Source organism: Parasteatoda tepidariorum, chromosome 2 (genome assembly GCF_043381705.1).
Source record: "Parasteatoda tepidariorum isolate YZ-2023 chromosome 2, CAS_Ptep_4.0, whole genome shotgun sequence".
Lineage (NCBI taxonomy): Eukaryota > Metazoa > Arthropoda > Arachnida > Araneae > Theridiidae > Parasteatoda > Parasteatoda tepidariorum.
The window spans coordinates 8,762,840-8,781,873 of NC_092205.1; the positions used below are offsets into that span (position 1 = coordinate 8,762,840).

Consider the following 19,034-nt stretch of genomic DNA (forward strand, 5'->3'; position numbering starts at 1 on the left):
TCTAATTTCCCTTAAGCTTCCTCTTTATGATTTCTGTAACGTTTTCGTGTCACAATAACTTTAATTCCTCATCATTTTCGATTTGCGCAATTTTAATTCAAAAATATAATTTTTAGTTCGTATATAATTAAAAAGCGTGATTTTAAAAGATGTTTTTATTATTAATTTCATTATATTTTACATTTGTATTGTTTCCCTCTTTATTTTCATGTACTTTCATCAATATTCTGTTCTTTTATGCATAGTATATTTATTTTGGAAAATATTTTTTTTCTTGACAGAGCTATTTCTCTCAGTAAAATATTTAGGTTTTTTTTCTGCCAGAATTTCAAATCTCACAAAATTTGACTCGTAACTTTTGAGTGTTGTTGAAGGATTCAGTTAAAAAATTCCCGACTCAAAATATCCGTAAATTTCTTTTAAGCGTGAACCGAGCTCAAAACTAAACACCCAAGTGGCTAATAAATTTTTTGATGCGAGTTGAAAGTAAAAGTGTTTATGTTTTCAGAACTGACGAATGGGTATTGAAATAATCGTGTCCTGACTTTCAAATCGCCCAAAATATTTTTAGAATTTGTTTATGATATCCGGTTAGAGACAAGTCTTTAAACCTGTAAACAGTTTGTGAATTTTCTGCTGTTCAAAATTTAAAAATTATGCTTTATCTTAATTATTTACTTCATATTTCAAGTACATCGCTTTAAAAGCATTATTCTGAATTCTAATGGCATCAAGATTTGTTGTAATCTTACTAATTATTTTTAAGTAATTATTTTCGAACGTTATAACATTGCTTGATGTCTTGTTAAGGTCGCAGAAGTTTGTAAAATTCAGCTCTTTATAATTTGTGTTGGTTTTAAGTTTTTATCGTAATTTATTTAAGACGTTCTTTGTATAAAGAGTTAATTTTTTAATAATACAAAAAATATTATTTTATAATGATATCATTTGGAAACAAGATGTCATTTTATAGTGTTAGAAAATAATATTTTTATAATAATAATATTATTTTGTAATAATATCGTATTCCTTTATGATATTTTGTCATAAAAATAAGGCATCAAACAAGTGCAATATTTATAATATTTGAAAATTGCTCTATTTATTACTTTCATGAACTATTACTAAGATTGCAACAAACCTTGATGCTATTAAAACTAAGTAAAAAAATCATAATAGCATAAAAATTATCGTAAGATAGCATCACGATAATAAAAATATAGCACGTGTGATTGAGTGTTATAAACTTTAAATTGTCTAAACAATCATTTAGAGGATATTATATAAACGCTCGTTCATTTTAGATGTTTTTCATAAAACAGGACTAATTTGTTATTATAGTTGCTTGTATCAATTTTGGTGATATTATGATTGCTTGTATGGGTGATATTATGATAAGTGACCATTAAATTTAACCCATATTATAAAAATGTGCTTATTCATTTTGGAGACTATTATATCTAAAGATGATATTTTCTTTTAATTTTGTTTCATATAAATAATATTATGATATTCATCTATTTTAACCTATTAAATAATTGTGCTCATTGAATTTTAGATTCTTCTATTCATTTGTGTGATCTTTATGTATGTAAAAATAACACGGCAGTTGAGAAGAAGTAAATTTAAGGAAATGGTGCCAATAGAATGCAATAGATATTCAAAAAAGGATAGTAAAAAATGTTATTTTTTACACAAAAAAAAATTTTTTTTTTCAAATTATTTTCTTGTGGAAAAAATAAAAAACAATAAATTTTTTCATAATTTAAATTAAAAAAAGGAAAAATGAAAAGCAGTAATTTCATGAAAAGGTTAACTTATTTTAGTTATCAAATAATCATTCTAAACCACCTAATAAAATATTTCTTAACCATAGCAAATACATTTTCAAAAAAATTACATTCAAGAATTAAATAACTGCTTTAAAATATTCTCGATTCGATGTTGAAAACATCAAAAGTAATTACTATCACAGATCTAAATTTATCAAAGTTAATATATTATTGTTGACATTAATTTATTATGTCGTTGTAAACAAAAATTCCATTTTCAGTCAAAGGAATGTTTCTCATTTCTTCTCGAGTGACAACGAGTTTTTCATTTTGGAATTATTTTCTCGAACATCTCCATTATTATTCACAATACATTTTGGGGGTGTTTCTTTCTAATTACCTAAGAAACGCTAGCCATTTTATCTCTTATCAAACGATAATAAACGCTTGAGGGTGGCCGCTGTTTGTGTATCAAATTACGGATTGGGAGAAAACCCGAAATAAAAAAACAAATTGCAATTAATGTTACACTCCCTCAACTCGTAACTGTAACCTTGCCTGTCACTTTTCGAATCCTCTGCGAGCAAAATGAGAGTAAGAAATTAAAGCTTTTCTTTTCTTTACTTAAGCCAACAAATTTGTTGTCCTTGGAGTTAAGTAATTAAAATTGGCTATAAGTGGTTAGCGTATGTCTCTAAATCAAACCGCCCCTCATTTCTCAGCTCTTGCGTAATACGTTCGTTTAGTGGTTGTTTAATATCTACATAAAAAGGTAATTTTAAACTAAAACCATAACTTCAGATTCCTTTTGGCTTTAATGTAATGTTAGTTAAATACGATTACAGCGTCATATCAGCCATTTTAAAAGTCCATCTATTGATTGCTTTTAAAATCAATTGTATGTAATCATATTTTATCTCTGCCCATAACATATATTATTAGAATCGTTTTCAAAAAAAAAATTTAAAAAGGAAACTTGCTGGAGTAGTTGCAAATTAGTAAAAGTCAAGAAGAAAGAAAAAAAAAAAACGTCATCGAAATCAATCTGACGAATGACAATCAATGAAGGTTGGGAGTAAAAAATGCAGTCTGAAGCATTGAAACATGAAGGTGTTTCCAATATATTCTTCTAATTTCCCTTAAGCTTCCTCTAACAATTAACGTGTTCTGAAATATCGCCTTCCTCTTCAATGATTCGTCAGTAATTGATAACGTTTTTATTATCTTCCTCTTTAAAATAGTAATCTGTTACCCCAATGTGTACATAGTTTTAGTCTTTTTTATAAGGATTCTAAATGTAAATATGAAATGTGTGTGTTTTTTTTTCAATAAAAAACAATTGTTAATGTAATGTAATTGTAATGTCGGTGATTCATATCTAAAACCGTAGATGGATGGGTATTTTGACAAAACCTTTTTTAAATCATAGATCGATGGATGTTTCAACAACGTTTTTTCCTGCAATAAATCACAAGAGATTCTTTTAAGTGTACCGTAACCATTTGATATTTACAACAAATAGTCATGGTGGTAATAAATAAAATATAATGCTTTAAAGTCGTGATTTCAAGCTTATAGCTCTCTTTCTCCACATCATAAAATATTGACTAAAAGTTTTCCTTCTATGGATCATTATAAGTCGGAAATCACGAGCTAATAAAAGATTTATAGTTTCTCTTATAAAAAAAACTATTCTTTTATATATCTTTATTTAGTCTTTTGAAGATTTTTGTTCCATTTGTGAAATTGCTCTTAGTATGAGGCAAGATAATGACAAGTCATTTTATTTTTTCATTTGGTTTAGGGAAGCGTTTTTGTTGAAAAACACCACGAAGAGAGAGCAAAGCGTTTCTATTTATCTGTTATCTAGAGAAAATTAGGAAAAATTGTACTGTTTTATGTCTGGAAATAATTTCAAGGAACATTTTGGATATAATAGTGTCATCATTGGTAAAATTTTGACCAATCAGTAAACTTCCTTCAGTCTTTCATTTGAATTCTGTTTTATGTGAACCGTAATGAAATTTTGTTTTTAATTTAAAACAGAAATGAAGAGGCTACTCTTAACTGTTTGGATTTTATGTCATCGAAAGATTTCCCGTCGTGCTAAATAATTCTTTTTATTGAATAGTGGGCTATTTTTTTACTGTTGTAACAGCACTTCTTAGCTGTTAGGTAAAGTGTTGCTTATCTCTAGCCGTCACACTCTACTCTTGTAATGAATAGAGTGCAACAGTAAAACATGAAAAAAATGCCGTGGAGTTTCATTTACTTTTTAATGAAAAATGTTTGGATCTAGTTTATTAAATTTTTGAAAAGGTACTCTGTCGCTTCTTAGACTTCCAGTGAATTATTAAGTAAAAATTATTCATTGATACTCACGATTTAATGTGAGAAAAAATTCTCTAAGTTATCGATAAAAAAAAAACGTTTGATGTTCTTTTATTTTTTAATAGTTAGGGGTGTTCTATTTATTTGCCAAGGAATGAAGGGAAATTACATTTTGAATGCCTTATAAATAAAATAAAACTTTAGCATTAAACTATCTATCGTATTTCGTTGAAAAGAATTGTTTGTAAAACGAGAAAAAAAAACATTGAAAAGTTAATAAATGCCTTTAAAAAGTTGTCAATTTCGCGAGAATTTTAACTCACGAATGTTATGATGAATGTTATTCAAATTAACAACAAATTCTCAAATTTTGCATGCATCGAATCATCCCAAACCATGCAGTAGTGGAGTACATTTTCAAATATTAATATTTATAAATTAGAAAATAATATTTTAAAAAAAGAAAGAAATCTTACTTTACTTCAAGTTGATATTTTACCTCATTTTTAAAATTAACATAGAGGGCCCTTTTTTAAAAAGGACTAAATTTAAATTAACAGCTATAAATAATTGTATGAATTCACACTCAACAGTTATATAAAACTAGCTTTTTCAGCTGAAAAATTTGCTATAAAATACTACATTACGAAAAACGCTTCAAAAATCGGTTAAATTTTTTTCCCGTTTTTTAGAAAAATATATTTTTCCGTAAAATGAAGCATAGAGTATTTACTTTAGATTTCTTGTTCTCAATTTGTGAGTTTTATTTAATTTATACGTTTATTTTTTAGCATTTTTCTTGACAAACTAACTTTAAAAAGTACTCTTAAAGTTAATTCTTAAATAATAAATTCTGTTTAAGAAAAGGTTATCGATTTAAATAATCATATTAATGTGCCCTTAACAGGAAGTGGTATAAACACCAAATAACAAAGAGAGAAACACGATTTATATAGTATTTTAATCATTTTATCGATATAGTCTTTAAAACTAGAGCTCCCTAATGAAAGAATTAGTCTTAAATACCAGAAACAGCATTAAACTGCAAGTAAATAAATAAATAAAAATAATAACCATGTAAAGATAAATACTGCATTTAACTCGATTTAATTCGAACCGAGTGCAAACGATCAGAATTCTCCTGAAAAGCTATCGTTGCCATCTAACAAAAGAAATCGTGCGGAGAAGATCAAACAAACAAGAAAAATCTATCATAATTGCTCAATCAAAAACCTTTCAACCTGTCATTGCTTTTGAAATGTAACATAAACGTTTGTAAAAAATCCCTTCATTTACGAAATTAAAAAAAAGAAGTAGAAAAAAAATTAAAAGTAAATCATAGTTCGACTGCTTATTATTGTTCGAGATTAAATCGTCTGCGGGTTTTTAATTTGTACCTAGTAAATGAGATATCTTAACTCGATGTAGATTACGGAACTATTTTTTTGGTTAAGTCTTTAACCGCTAAATGGAAAGGCGTGTAAGTTCAGTCATAAAAAAAAAAAGAAGCAAGGAAAAAGAAGGACTGAAAATTAAGATTAGCAATTGATAGCAGCACTCGATCTTCCAGACTGACGAATTAGTGAGCTACAAAATAAGATATTTTAATATTCTCAACGAAGAACATTACAATTGCACATAATTTTAGCTAAACTAAAAATGTTTTTCTTTTTGTTAAAAAGTTCACGTATTATCAAGCTTTAAATTTTCAATTATTGATACGAAATTTACTATCTTTAATTTGGATGCTTAACTTAGAACAATTTTAGTATCGACATTTGGGTATAAAATTTTAAAAGCATATCTTTGTTTCTGGAATGAATGGGAGTGATAGGGTATAATTATGTAAATATTAATTATGGAAACGAAATTGTGTTATTTTTCATCAATTAATTCGAGAACTGCTCGGAAAATAGAACGTGTGATTCTAGAACAAACGACTATGGCTTGAATTCTGGAGAAATGTTGGATGTATCCATTACGCGATGCGAAAAATATCCTCAGTAACAAAACATCCGAGTGGCTTACTTGGAATAGAAATTTCATTGTCTTATGAGTTGGGTTCAAAATTACAAAGTTACAGATGTCATATCCACTTAATAGTTTTTAACGTTAAACGGCGCAATAATTTTCGTACGAATTAGAAACATCAGCACCGTAGCTGCTTTTATAAATTTCGCCTAAAAGACTATTATTCTGTAACGTTAACACGCATTTGGAAAAAAGTATTTTTTTTTTAAATTTAAACTATTTCAGTTTTTGTTTACTTTTTTCTTTTATAAATAGATTTAAGAAGAAGTTTTTTTTTATCTGTATATACATTTTTAAGTTAAAAATTTGCAAAATTTTTATGTTTCCTTTTCTGTTTTATAATTCAAAGGGAAATTATCAAAATACAATTAAATTTGAAATTCTTATTGCTAATTTATAAAATATAAATTTCTGATTTAAATGTGAAATATATTTTTTAGTTAACTTGAACTTGAAATTTGCTGTATTAAAAACGACAAACAATGGATTACAGATTGAGCTGATTATAAATTACCTGCTCTTATTTCACATTTTAATTGTAAGTAATCAGAAAAATAATACTCAATTATTTAATTTAAATCGCCAAGCGATATATTGAATTTATTTATTGAATTTATTTTTATTGCAGACTCTTAATAATTTTGCATTAGTGTTATTTTCATCAAAATTAGTATAAAAACTGTTTATAATATTAAAACATTGGTTATTAGGTATTGGTTATTATGTTTTTTATGTTTGTTTTCAATATAAAGGCTTAGTTCTTAACATTAACTTATAAAATTTCAAATTTAAGTCAAAAATCAATATTTTATAAATTAGCAATAAGAAATCTAAATTTAATTGTGTTATTGATAATGTCCCTCTGAATTATTAAACAGAGGAGAAAACATAAAAATTTTGTTAATTATTAACTTAAAAAGGTATTCAAAATATCTTTATAAAAGGCCTTGTTTTCAATATAATCGCTATAGAAGAGTATCAGAGGCATTGTTTTCAATATAATAGCAGTAGAAGGGTATCAAAGGTATTGTTTTCAATATAATAGTTATAGAAGAGTATCAAAGGCATTGTTTTCTAAAAAGATGTAGAAGGCATTGTATAACTATTATGCAGAGTATCAAAAGCATTGTTTTCAATATAATAGCTAGAAAAGAGTATCATAATAAGAGTATTAAAATTCTCAGAAGAAAACCCAAATAATTTTATTTAAATTATTTGGTAATGTTTTTTTCTTCCTTTTTTTGTAAGGGGTGTAGTAAAGTTTTTGTCTTTCAAAATAGGCGGTGATAAAAGATCTATGATCTAGAATTTCATCATAAAGTATTCTGTAGACTAGATAGGAATTAGCTAAATCAATTCTAGAACGTCTGAATAAAGATGAGAGGGATTATCAAGAGCTTTATGAGGGATTTACCTATTCTGCGTTAGTGCAGTGATTTTAATACAGCTATTTGAATTAACTTACAGCTCTTTTTTAGTAGATTTAGGTTAAGTTACACTGGTTCTATGATCAAGTTCATGATTTCAGTTCCAATTTTAGAATACCAGGTTCACTCGAACTTTTTCGTTGATTTTGTATTCTTGCCAGTCACGGTTGTCACCCTGTCTTTGAAATATCATATCTCTTGCAAAAAAACACAGACACTGCCACTGTGTCTCGTATACGCCCAATGAGTGATTCCAACGAAGGAAAAATAATAAAGGAAGAAAAAATTCGGAAGGCAGGATCATCATTTATATTTTGTTTGACGACTTTGTTTTATTTGTCGCTGTTCTGGAGCGAGAACTAAAATACACCTTTTTCCCAGATTGTACTGTCACTGGAGCTTTTTTTTTCTGCTTCCTCTTTTTAATCTACCATCCATTTAAAGTGTACATTTGGAACAAAAGAAACGAAGTGTGGTGTGGAGGTTTTCAATGCGGTGACACCTGTAGGAGAAGGAGTTCAGACGATGACTTCTTCCACCCAACATGAAGCACTCCGTGAAGGCTGTTTCTAAAAAAGAACATAGAAGGGCATGAAAAATGAAATCTTCTGTTCTCTGGGATCTCTAATCAAGAAAAGCTCTATTAATTTGATCACCATTTAACTGATTTTAAGGATATCTTTTTCTTGGACTATCATAAATCTTTTTTCTTTTTTTTATGAATGACAAAGAAACATGATGTTTCAAAGTTAAGTGGAAAACCAAACATAAGAATCGTTTCTTTAGTATGCATTGTATTGTTAATCGTATTTCATAGTCCTTAATTTAATTTTAGAAAAAGAAGTTAGTTCTTATTTCTCAAAATGACATAGTTGTAACTTTTTGGTAACGACAACGATTTTTGTTTTGATAACAGTTTCCTTCCGCTACGATATCATTTACTAAACCTCTTACGCTACCCCTACGATATCATTTTGTAACTCCTGCTCTCTTTTCCCTCCAATGTCAGTCTGTGAATCTTCTCTTCTACCTCTCCAATATCATTCTGTGAATCTTCTCTTCTACCCTTTTGATATTATTCTGTGAATCTTCTCTTCTACCATTCCAATATCATTCTGTGAAACTTTTCTTCTACCTCTCCAATATCATTCTGTGAATCTTCTCTTCCACCCTTTCGATATTATTCCGTGAATCTTCTCTTCTACCTCTCCAATACCATTCTGTGAATCATCCAATATCATACCTTTGAATGACCAAAGCTCTAATTTCTGCACAGAGAAAAAAAAATTCTAGTAGAATCACCGAGCTTGTTTGGTAATGCAATTTCTTGTACAAAAAAAAAAAAAAAAAAAAAAAAAAAAAAAAAAAAAAAAAAAAANTTAAAAAAAAAAAAAAAAAAAACATAATTCTGGTAGTAAAATTAAAATTAACGATACTTAAACCATTCATTTGGTAATTTTTCCATTCATATGGCAACAGCTCACCTGGAATTTTGGTTTTCAAAATTATAGCTCTTATCACCATATTTAATGATAATACAAACCTGAAAAAGTAAAATTACCATATAAAGGATTTTTATGCCATGCTCTATGATATCATCATAAAATTACCAAGATATTCCTCAGAACTTTTCTTCATTTTACTTATTGATTAGTAATTTTAACCTTTTGATGTTTAAGCCTTTTATCAAATAAAATTGTAGCGGACTTGTTTACTCTTCTATAGTTTATTTAAAATGACAGTTTATTTAAATGGCGGAACGGTAATTAATTATTTATTTTATTAACTTATTTCTCGATCAGAGTGAAAATAGGCACAAATAATACTTTCAAGTGTTTTAAAAATACTATACTCTGATAGAACAAGCTTTGTTGCCTGTTGTATGCATCTTTTATGGGAGTAGTGGGATTTTTTTTCCACTTACATGTGGGGGTTTCCTTGTAAATACAAATAATAGCTTAAAATATCTTTTCAACTTGAAACAAAAACAGATACCGCAAGGTTGAGAAAGGCTTCTTGAAAGAAAAAAAAAAGAGGAATTAAAGGATGAAGAACGGCGAGACGAAAAGAAAAGAAATTATTTAATCTTGATTTATATTCCTTTCTTAAACTTAAGTAATCTGGATTAAAGTAAATGTGAAATCAGATTTATAATAAGAATAAGGCTCAAAGAAAAAAAAATTAAATCAGAAAAAAAGATAAATAAACGCAAATGGTAAAAAGGAGAAAAAAATGCTTGTTTTAAACCGTAAGAGATTTAGTGGTGTCTATGGTTTTCCCCTTAGGATTTCGCATCGTTACTTTCAAAACGAGTTCAACAACAAATAATTAAACATCCGCCTCCAGCGGAAGACACGCCACATTTAAAACATTCGTAAAGAAAAGAAAGTTTTTTAAAACGTACCGCAAAGAGGGTCTTAAGCTGAAATCCCCCTATCTTATCCGGTCGCGTGGCCAACACGTGACATCTAACACCCTTTCTTAATACATGAAAAAGAATAAAAATCGTCTGCCTCTTCCCCTGTTGATCAGGAGACAGAATTTATTTTTAGCATCTAATTCCAGGGGAAGGGAAGAGCGAGAGTTAACTGCAACCGTTGGCTGCCTAGGTAAGAGATTCTGGGAGAAGTGAAAGCAAGCAACTTGTGTGTCCGCCGACCCCTCTCTGTAGTAGTTGTTACAGTTTCGGTTTGAACAGTTTTTTTTCCTTCCCCTGTGAGGGTTGAGGGAAAGGGGCAACATCTGGTGAATTGTGTTGAAGTGCACGTGGAGTTGATTGCTCACACCTGAAATCTGAGTTTTTTTTTATGCCTGGTTAAGGGATACATCTGACTTGTAAGTGTGACTTATAATGAATAAATTCTAATGATTACTCATTATATTATAATATGGAGATTCAAATGATAACTTATTCAAGTATAATATGTAGATTCAAATGATAACTTAATAAATTTTAATATGTAGATACAAATGATAACTTTTTAAAGTATAATATGTAGATTCAAATGATAACTTAATAAATTTTAATATGTATATTCAAATGATAACTTATTAAAGTATAATATGTAGATTCAAATGATAACTTATTAAATTTTAATAGGTAGATTCAATTGATAACTTATTAAATTATAATATGTAGATTCAAATGATAACTTATTAAATTCTAATATGTAGATTCAAATGATAATTTATTAAGTTATAATATGTAGATTCAAATGATAACTTAAAGTATAATATGTACCTAGATTCAAATGATAACTTATTGAATTTTAATATGTAGATTCAAATGATAACTTATTAAAGTATAATATGTAGATTCAAATGATAACTTATTAAATTTTAAAATGTAGATTCAAATGATAACTTATTAAATTTTAATATATAGATTCAAATTATAACTTATTGATTCAGATTATAATATGTAATGTCAATTGATATCTTGAAGTTTTAAATGATTATTGGTAGAATGTTAACTAATAGATTTTTTTAATGAATGGTTTCAAATTAGCACTTAAATATTTAATTGACAATCGATTCAAATAAACAGCTTATAGATAGTGTTAATTTAAATCTTTTTAAGTTTATAAAATTGTAGCTTTAACCCCTTGACGCAGAGTATTTGTAAAACATATTTTTAATATTTTTTTTATTTTGCATTCATTTAGGTCAAAATAAGTAAAACATATAATATGTAGCGTTTTTAAAATTCATGATTATGATATAAAGCATGAAACGCTGGTTTTTTTCTGCTTTCAAGGTGAAATCTTCCAGAAACGGTTCATTTACAAACAATGATTTTTCCAATTGGCATTTATTTGTAGTTACTTAGATTTAAGAGAAACAGTTATTCATCATTGAATTTTCTCAATTATTAATAAATTTTTAAATAGGAATGAAGAAAAAAATTTAAGCTACTTTTTTTTGTATTTTAAAATTTAGTTCAAATATAATTTAGATAATCTAACATATTTTTTTAGTAATTGTTAGACTGTTTATAATTGAAAAGTACCAAAATAAATTTTTGCTTATAGTTAGAGAGTCAGAAAAAAAAATTATTGAAGGGACACCCATGTCCCATTTGCCACAAAGGACAAAGTGAGTAAACAAATCGGTGCACCGGTCATTAATTTCTGTTTTGTTTTTGAGAATCGTGCAAGTTTTAAGTTTCAACCCTGAGCCAATTTTACAATTACAATAAAACATTCTGTAATGGTTTTATTTCACTTTATTTTCCAGTTTAAATGATAACTTGTTGGCTTAAAAGTTAAAAGATTCAAATGATAACTTGAAGGCACGTTGGCTTAAAATGAGTAAACAAGTGTATTTGTTTTGTAAGGCATTTAATTTCTAAATGTTTCGTCGATTATTATGAAAATTTTGACTTGAAACTGTGAATTAATTTTACAGCTTCTTAAATATAATTTGTATTCAACACAATAATGGTAATGAAAGCAAATAAAAGGTAACCATTCATTTGGTAATCTTTCCGTTTGTATGGTAAACGTTTACCGGAAATTCTGGTTTTCAAAATTATAGTTTTTATTATTGTACATTTTGTAAAATTACTAGTAGGATGAAGGAAAACTGGTAAATTTAATCAATTAATATTGGTCCTATATAAGGCCAATATCGGCCTATGTACAACAAAATAGGGCATATATTGGCTGAATAATGACTATAAATTATCAGATGAATTTGACAACTTTATATAAGGCCAATATTGGTTGTAAAGTGGCTGTAAAATATTGCTTGAACAGGACAGTTTTATGGAAAGCCAATATCGGAAAATAACGGCCCTTTAAACGCTTATTGAGCCAAGACTCGTGAATATTGGCCCACATTATTTTGCTGCTAGAGAAAGGAAGGAAACATATTTTCAATGTACTTAATTTCTGAGAGGAAATAAAAGAGGAATTAAAAACTTAACGGAATTGCTAGTATTTGGATAATTTCCTATCATTTCTTATATTAAAAATTGGGTGTCAAGACGGGAATAGGAAGTTGAAGATTAAATGAATAAATTCGGGGAAAAAAATGTTTTAAAATAACAAATTGGTTCATGTAAACATAAATGGATATTTCTCGATAATTCTTCACGCTTAATCTAAGCCAATTTTTTATTCAAAACCATTTCGAACATAATATGTAAATTAATTTCTCTCCAGAAGTGTAAATTATACAAGGTGTAAATTAATCCCTCCAGCAAGTTCAGTTACTTAAAGTAACGAAGTAGTCACTAACTACATTTCGAAGGTGGTTTGTAATCACTACATTTATAAAAAAGTAATTGTAGTTGTAGTAATCATCAAAAATAATGTAGTTTATCCGACCGCTGCTCAGTACGTGCTCATGACTGTGACGTATTATTTCAACTCCCAACTGGGTTGCCGACACGATGACGTATGACATTCGGACGTTTCTTCCATACTGACAACATATAGTTGCGCTAAGTATGGATCATTCATTATTATTTTATACCCATGGTATTCGCAGCATGTCGCTTGCGACATGAAACCTCAACAGACGACATCTTTTTTAGTGAACGACAACAATGGAGGTTGAGCTCAATGTCATCGTAATAAACCAATGTGTCGACACCTGTAAGCATATGGATGATTGGGAATCCATTCCTGTATTTTCTTCATTTATTTTTCGTCTGGCAGGAGGGCCCCGTCGTCCTTTTATGGATGGCCTGGAAAATGCTGTCTCAGTTTTGTACGGCCCGGTAAAGGCTGTTTGAGTTATGGAATACATTCATCTCTAGAATACAGGCTATTTGTTACGGCGACTGACAAAGCGATAACACGTGGTCNTTTGTTGAAGTTAAATCTCAAAATAATGGTTATGATATTTCCAAAAAATATTTTGAAAACGATATTTGCCTCTCAATTTGTTGAAATTAAATCTCAAAATAATGGTTATGATATTTCCAAAAAATATTTTGATAACGATATTTGCCTCTCAATTTGTTGAAGTTAAACCTCAAAATAATTGTTATGATATTTGCAAAACATGTTTTGAGACAAACTTTATTTAGTGTTCATCCCCGGTAATTAAAAAAGTTTTTATTTGTGTAATTTTTTTTTTAAATACTAATAATAACACGGAAAAAGAGCAGTTTTTACCTGTCAAAAAAGCTGAAGAATAGATACATGATTTCCAAAAAGATGAAGAGTTTATTTTAGTAGTGACAACTGGATAAAAAGAAATAAAGTGGTTCAAAAAACCTTATGTCTATTTAAGTTATTTACTGTTACAACAACTACTAGTTTTTTATGAAAATTTTTTCCACCTTTAGCTAGAAAGAACTTTCTTTTCTTCTTTTTTTCTTCTTTTTAAATAAACGGAAACTTAATTTGGAAATTTCATGGACACTTTAATTAACATTTGAATGCATTTTATTATTTTCAAAAGCACATTTGTTTTTGTAGTTTCTATTAGATCATTATTCAATTTCAAGTTTATTTCTTTTAGAACCTTAATTAGTCTAGAAATTCAATTTGTGATTTCAAAAACGTGTTTTACCACTTAAATAAAGTTTTGCATTCTTTTTACAATTAAAAACTAATTTAAATATTTTCTTGATATCAAGTTAAATTCTTTAAAAAACATTTTAATTAATCCAAACTTTTAATAAGTCATTTTTCAACGTACCATTTAGTAGTATCTTTCTTTATATATATAAATATCATTATTTTATTTATTTATTTTTATCTGTTTTTTTATTGGTTTTTATCGCAACTTAGTTTAATGTCATATTTAATTCTCTTAAAATTTTAATTCGTTTAAAAATTCTAACAATTTTAGGAATATTTTTAACCAATATAATTAAAATTTAAATTCGTTTTATAAACAAAAACTTACTTAAAAATTTTTTTAATTTTTTTTTTCAAAATCTAGTTTTGCCCAGTTAAGCAATTTAACATGAAATTTAAAATATTTTATATTTCACCAAAGAAAAAAACTTCAAATCTATTTTACAATTTTAAAAACTAACTTAAAGGTGATTTTGGAATTTCATCTTAATGTCATTTGATCTATCTTAAATTTATTTAATAGTTGCAAAAACTAATATTTGAAAAATCCCATAATTTCATAACTGAATTGGTTAGTAAATTCGTTTTAAAATCACAAGATCTACTTATAAATAAAATTCTTTAAGAAATTTATTTACTAACTGAATTTCAATTACTATATTAAATACCTAATTTTAAACAAAGAATTTTAATCCTTTGATTTTCCATTAAGAGTTCTCTACCCTATAAACCGAAATGCGACCTTCAAATGCGAAAGAACATTGAAACATAAATGATGTTTCAATTGAATTAATATTTCATTGAAACATTGATATTTTCATTGAATTAATATTTTATTGAAACATAGATGATACTTCCAGTGAATTAATATTTCATTGAAACATTGATGATACGTCAATTGAATTAATATTTCATTGAAACATTGATACTTCCATTCAATTAATATTTCATTGAAACATTGATGATACTTCCATTGAATTAATATTTCATTGAAACATTAATGATATTTCAATTGAATTAATATTTCATTGAAACATTGATGATACTTCCATTGCATTAATATTTCATTGAAACATTGATGATATTTCAATTGAATTAATATTTCATTGAAACATTGATGATACTTCCATTGAATAAATATTTCATTGACACATTGATGATACTTTCATTGAATTAATATTTCATTGAAACATTAATGATATTTCAATTGAATTAATATTTCATTGAAACATTGATACTTCAATTGTATTAATATTTCATTGAAACATTGATGATATTTCAATTATAACTTGGCCCCAGTTGGGCTCAAAATTGGCTCAATATGGGTTCTATATGAACATGCACCGAGGGAACAATATTGGAATGTCTAGATTTTTTAATATTGTTCCTATATAAGGCCAATATCGGCCTATGTACAACCAAAATAGGGCTTATATTGGCTGGATAATGACTATAAATTATCGGATGAATTTGAAAACTCTATATAAGGCCAATATTAGTTGTGAAGTGGCTGTAAAATAGTGGGTGAACAGGACAGTTTTATGGAAGGCCAATATCGGAAAATAACGGCCCTTTAAACCCTTATTGAGCCAAGACTCGTGAATATTGGCCCACGTTATTTTGCTGCTAGGAAAAGGAAGGAAACATGTTTTCAATGTACTTAATTTCTGAGAGGAAATAAAAAAGGAATTAAAAACTTAACGGAATTGCTAGTATTTGGATACTTTCCTAGCATTTCTTATATTAAAAATTGGGTGTCAAGACGGGAATAGGAAGTTGAAGATTAAATGAATAAATTCGGGGAAAAAAATGTTTTAAAATAACAAATTGGTTCATGTAAACATAAATGGATATTTCTCGATAATTCTTCACGCTTAATCTAAGCCAATTTTTTATTCAAAACCATTTCGAACATAATATGTAAATTAATTTCTCTCCAGAAGTGTAAATTATACAAGGTGTAAATTAATCCCTCCAGCAAGTTCAGTTACTTAAAGTAACGAAGTAGTCACTAACTACATTTCGAAGGTGGTTTGTAATCACTACATTTATAAAAAAGTAATTGTAGTTGTAGTAATCATAAAAAATAATGTAGTTTATCCGACCGCTGCTCAGTACGTGCTCATGACTGTGACGTATTATTTCAACTCCCAACTGGGTTGCCGACACGATGACGTATGACATTCGGACGTTTCTTCCATACTGACAACAAATAGTTGCGCTAAGTATGGATCATTCATTATTATTTTATATCCATGGTATTCGCAGCATGTCGCTTGCGACATGAAACCTCAACAGACGACGTCTTTTTTAGTGAACGACAACAATGGAGGTTGAGCTCAATGTCATCGTAATAAACCAATGTGTCGACACCTGTAAGCATATGGATGATTGGGAATCCATTCCTGTATTTTCTTCATTTATTTTTCGTCTGGCAGGAGGGCCCCGTCGTCCTTTTATGGATGGCCTGGAAAATGCTGTCTCAGTTTTGTACGGCCCGGTAAAGGCTGTTTGAGTTATGGAATACATTCATCTCTAGAATACAGGCTATTTGTTACGGCGACTGACAAAGCGATAACACGTGGTCCAAAGTGTACCCAGCCGGATGATTGGGGAGGAAATTTTAGTACAATAAATTTAGATATCTAAAAGTCGCCAAACTGCTATATTTTTAGTTTTTTCCCCCCAACCTTTTATCGTAATAATTTATGTCCATTTGAAGAAATATTGATATTTTCTTTTTTAAGTTCTGTTTTGGCTTCGTGGAAAAACAAATCCCTCCCCAAAAAAATTATTTTTTTATTTCCCTGTCTTGGATACTATAGGCTGCAGTAGATGTAAATAATGTGTTTGAGGGGCCGTATGCATAATATTTCCTTATTAAATACAGTTATTTCACACAAAGGAAATAATGAGTTATGGATTTATATTTTTAAGGAGACAAAGTATTCTGTAGGTCACAATGTATTGTGGATTCCATTAAAATACTTCTTTTTTTAAAGGCAATTATTTCAGGCTAAGAAAAGAAAGAAATAGAAAAATCAATAGTGATGGGGATTATTTTTCCAAAAAGCCAAAATAGAATTATGAATTTCTTCTTTTTTTTTCCCTTTCTGGTTGTTCTATTTTATTTTTTTTTATTACTAGATTTGGAAGGCCGCATTAGATTTACACAAATGAAGAATAATATATATTAATTTTTCAGAAAAGCCTAAATAGAATGAAGAATTTTTTCTTTTCATTTATTTATTTACTGATTTTTGGTTTATTAGTTTAGTTTTTAGTATTCTGTAAGTCGCATTTGATGCAAACTAAGTGTTGCATGCCATATAGGATTGCAATAGCTAATAACTATGACATAGTGTAATGACATAGTGAATTATATTTAAAATTTAAACATTTTATCTCTATAGTATGAATGGTATGTGAAAGTAATTTTTTTCAATATTTAAAAGTTTAGCTAAAGACTGATATGTTTAGCTTTTATTGTTGTTTTTTGAAAATTACTGATTTTACGAAATAGGTTTATGGTATCAAAATTTCAATGCTAATTTATGAACAGACATTTACATAGTCTGCTTTCTTTTTCTTTTTTTGTATTCTTTAAGTTAGATGAAGGTTGAAAAATTCGAAAAGAATTTAATACATTATCTTTGTTCAAACCACAAAGACCAATTTTTATATTTCAAAAAGAAATAAAATTGAATTTTTGAACTACTTAACAAATAGTTATGTATAATTTAAAAAAATTTTAATCTTTAAGAATTTTTCAGAGATTCATAAATAATGTGAATTTTTCTGCTAGAAGATATAAAAAAAATTGAAATACATTTATATTTACTCTAATCTTCTCATTTGTTTCAAATCGAGGCTGTAAAGTTTTAGTTTAAAATGAAAAATTTTGCAAAAGGCTGAAAATTTGCTCTATTCCGAGAAATTAAAAATAATTCTTAGACTATTTAGGGACTTTTTTTATTATTTCTAAAAATGCATAACTACAATTTAAAAATATGAATTTTCGAGAAACTTTTTAAACGCATTTTAATTGCAAAATGGTTTCTGCTTTTCAAAATAAATTCGCTCTCGTACTGAATTTTGAATCGCTTGGAAGTATTGTTTCATTTGATTAACATAGGTTATTGTTGTATTTAAAACCAGACGACTCTTGGAAATTGATTTTAGCACCAGTAACTTTGGTTAGCTTATAGCTCTTTTTAAATCGGAAAATAATGTTCTTATACTAGTTTAACTGAATTATATATTTTCGTGACATTTGACGAGATTAAATTGACGTCAATACTTAATATTACGCAAATGTCAAGCTATTTCTTTTTAAGTATTAATTGCCATTCTGAAACATAATTTTATAAACCTAAGAATACAAAAGCAACAAAATGTTTTTTTTTTTTTTAATTTTTCGAATATATTAAGTGTGATTTTATTTGGAAGCCATAACAGACAGGATCTATAATCATTTCAAAAGGAATTACAGAATTTTAATATAAGTACTTATTTTCCAGAGTTTATCCTGTTTATATTGAAGATTCAACAAAATAAATATCACGTTAAAGCTGGGTTCAGAAGCTAGTAATTTTAATAAATATATAAATTAATGCAAATTTAGTTTGATCTTTCAATTTTTAAATCAAGCAAACTTCGTTGTTTTTACTAGAATTATTCCCATAAGAGAATTATGCTTTGTTTTTATATTTGCATTTTATTTACGTTCATCATCATCATCATTGTCATCAATTTATTCGAATCTTATAAACTAATGCTTATCATTAAAATCTCGCAAATTGTGTTCTTTTTTGTGGAATAGGGTATATTAGATCGCTTTTGTTAAAAATGGCAAACCTTAAATTTAACTTTTAATAAATTACACAAAAATATGTAATAAATGCAAATTACTTTTCTCCTGTATAGAAAATATCCTA

General features: G+C 27.7%; 1 protein-coding gene across 32 annotated transcripts in view; it reads left to right on the forward strand.

Moving 5' to 3' along the window:
• LOC107456393 (focal adhesion protein tensin) overlaps window positions 1-19,034 on the forward strand; it is a 348,273-nt gene that overhangs the window by 155,116 nt on the left and 174,123 nt on the right. For 6 of the 32 annotated variants that reach the window (XM_043039861.2, XM_071177125.1, XM_071177142.1 and 3 more), the window contains exon 1: window positions 6,527-10,396. The exons of the other annotated variants lie outside the window; for them this stretch is intronic. The gene's annotated coding sequence lies outside the window, so the exon portion shown is untranslated. Of the gene's footprint in view, window positions 1-6,526; window positions 10,397-19,034 lie in introns of those variants that run through there. 32 annotated transcript variants of the gene reach the window in all.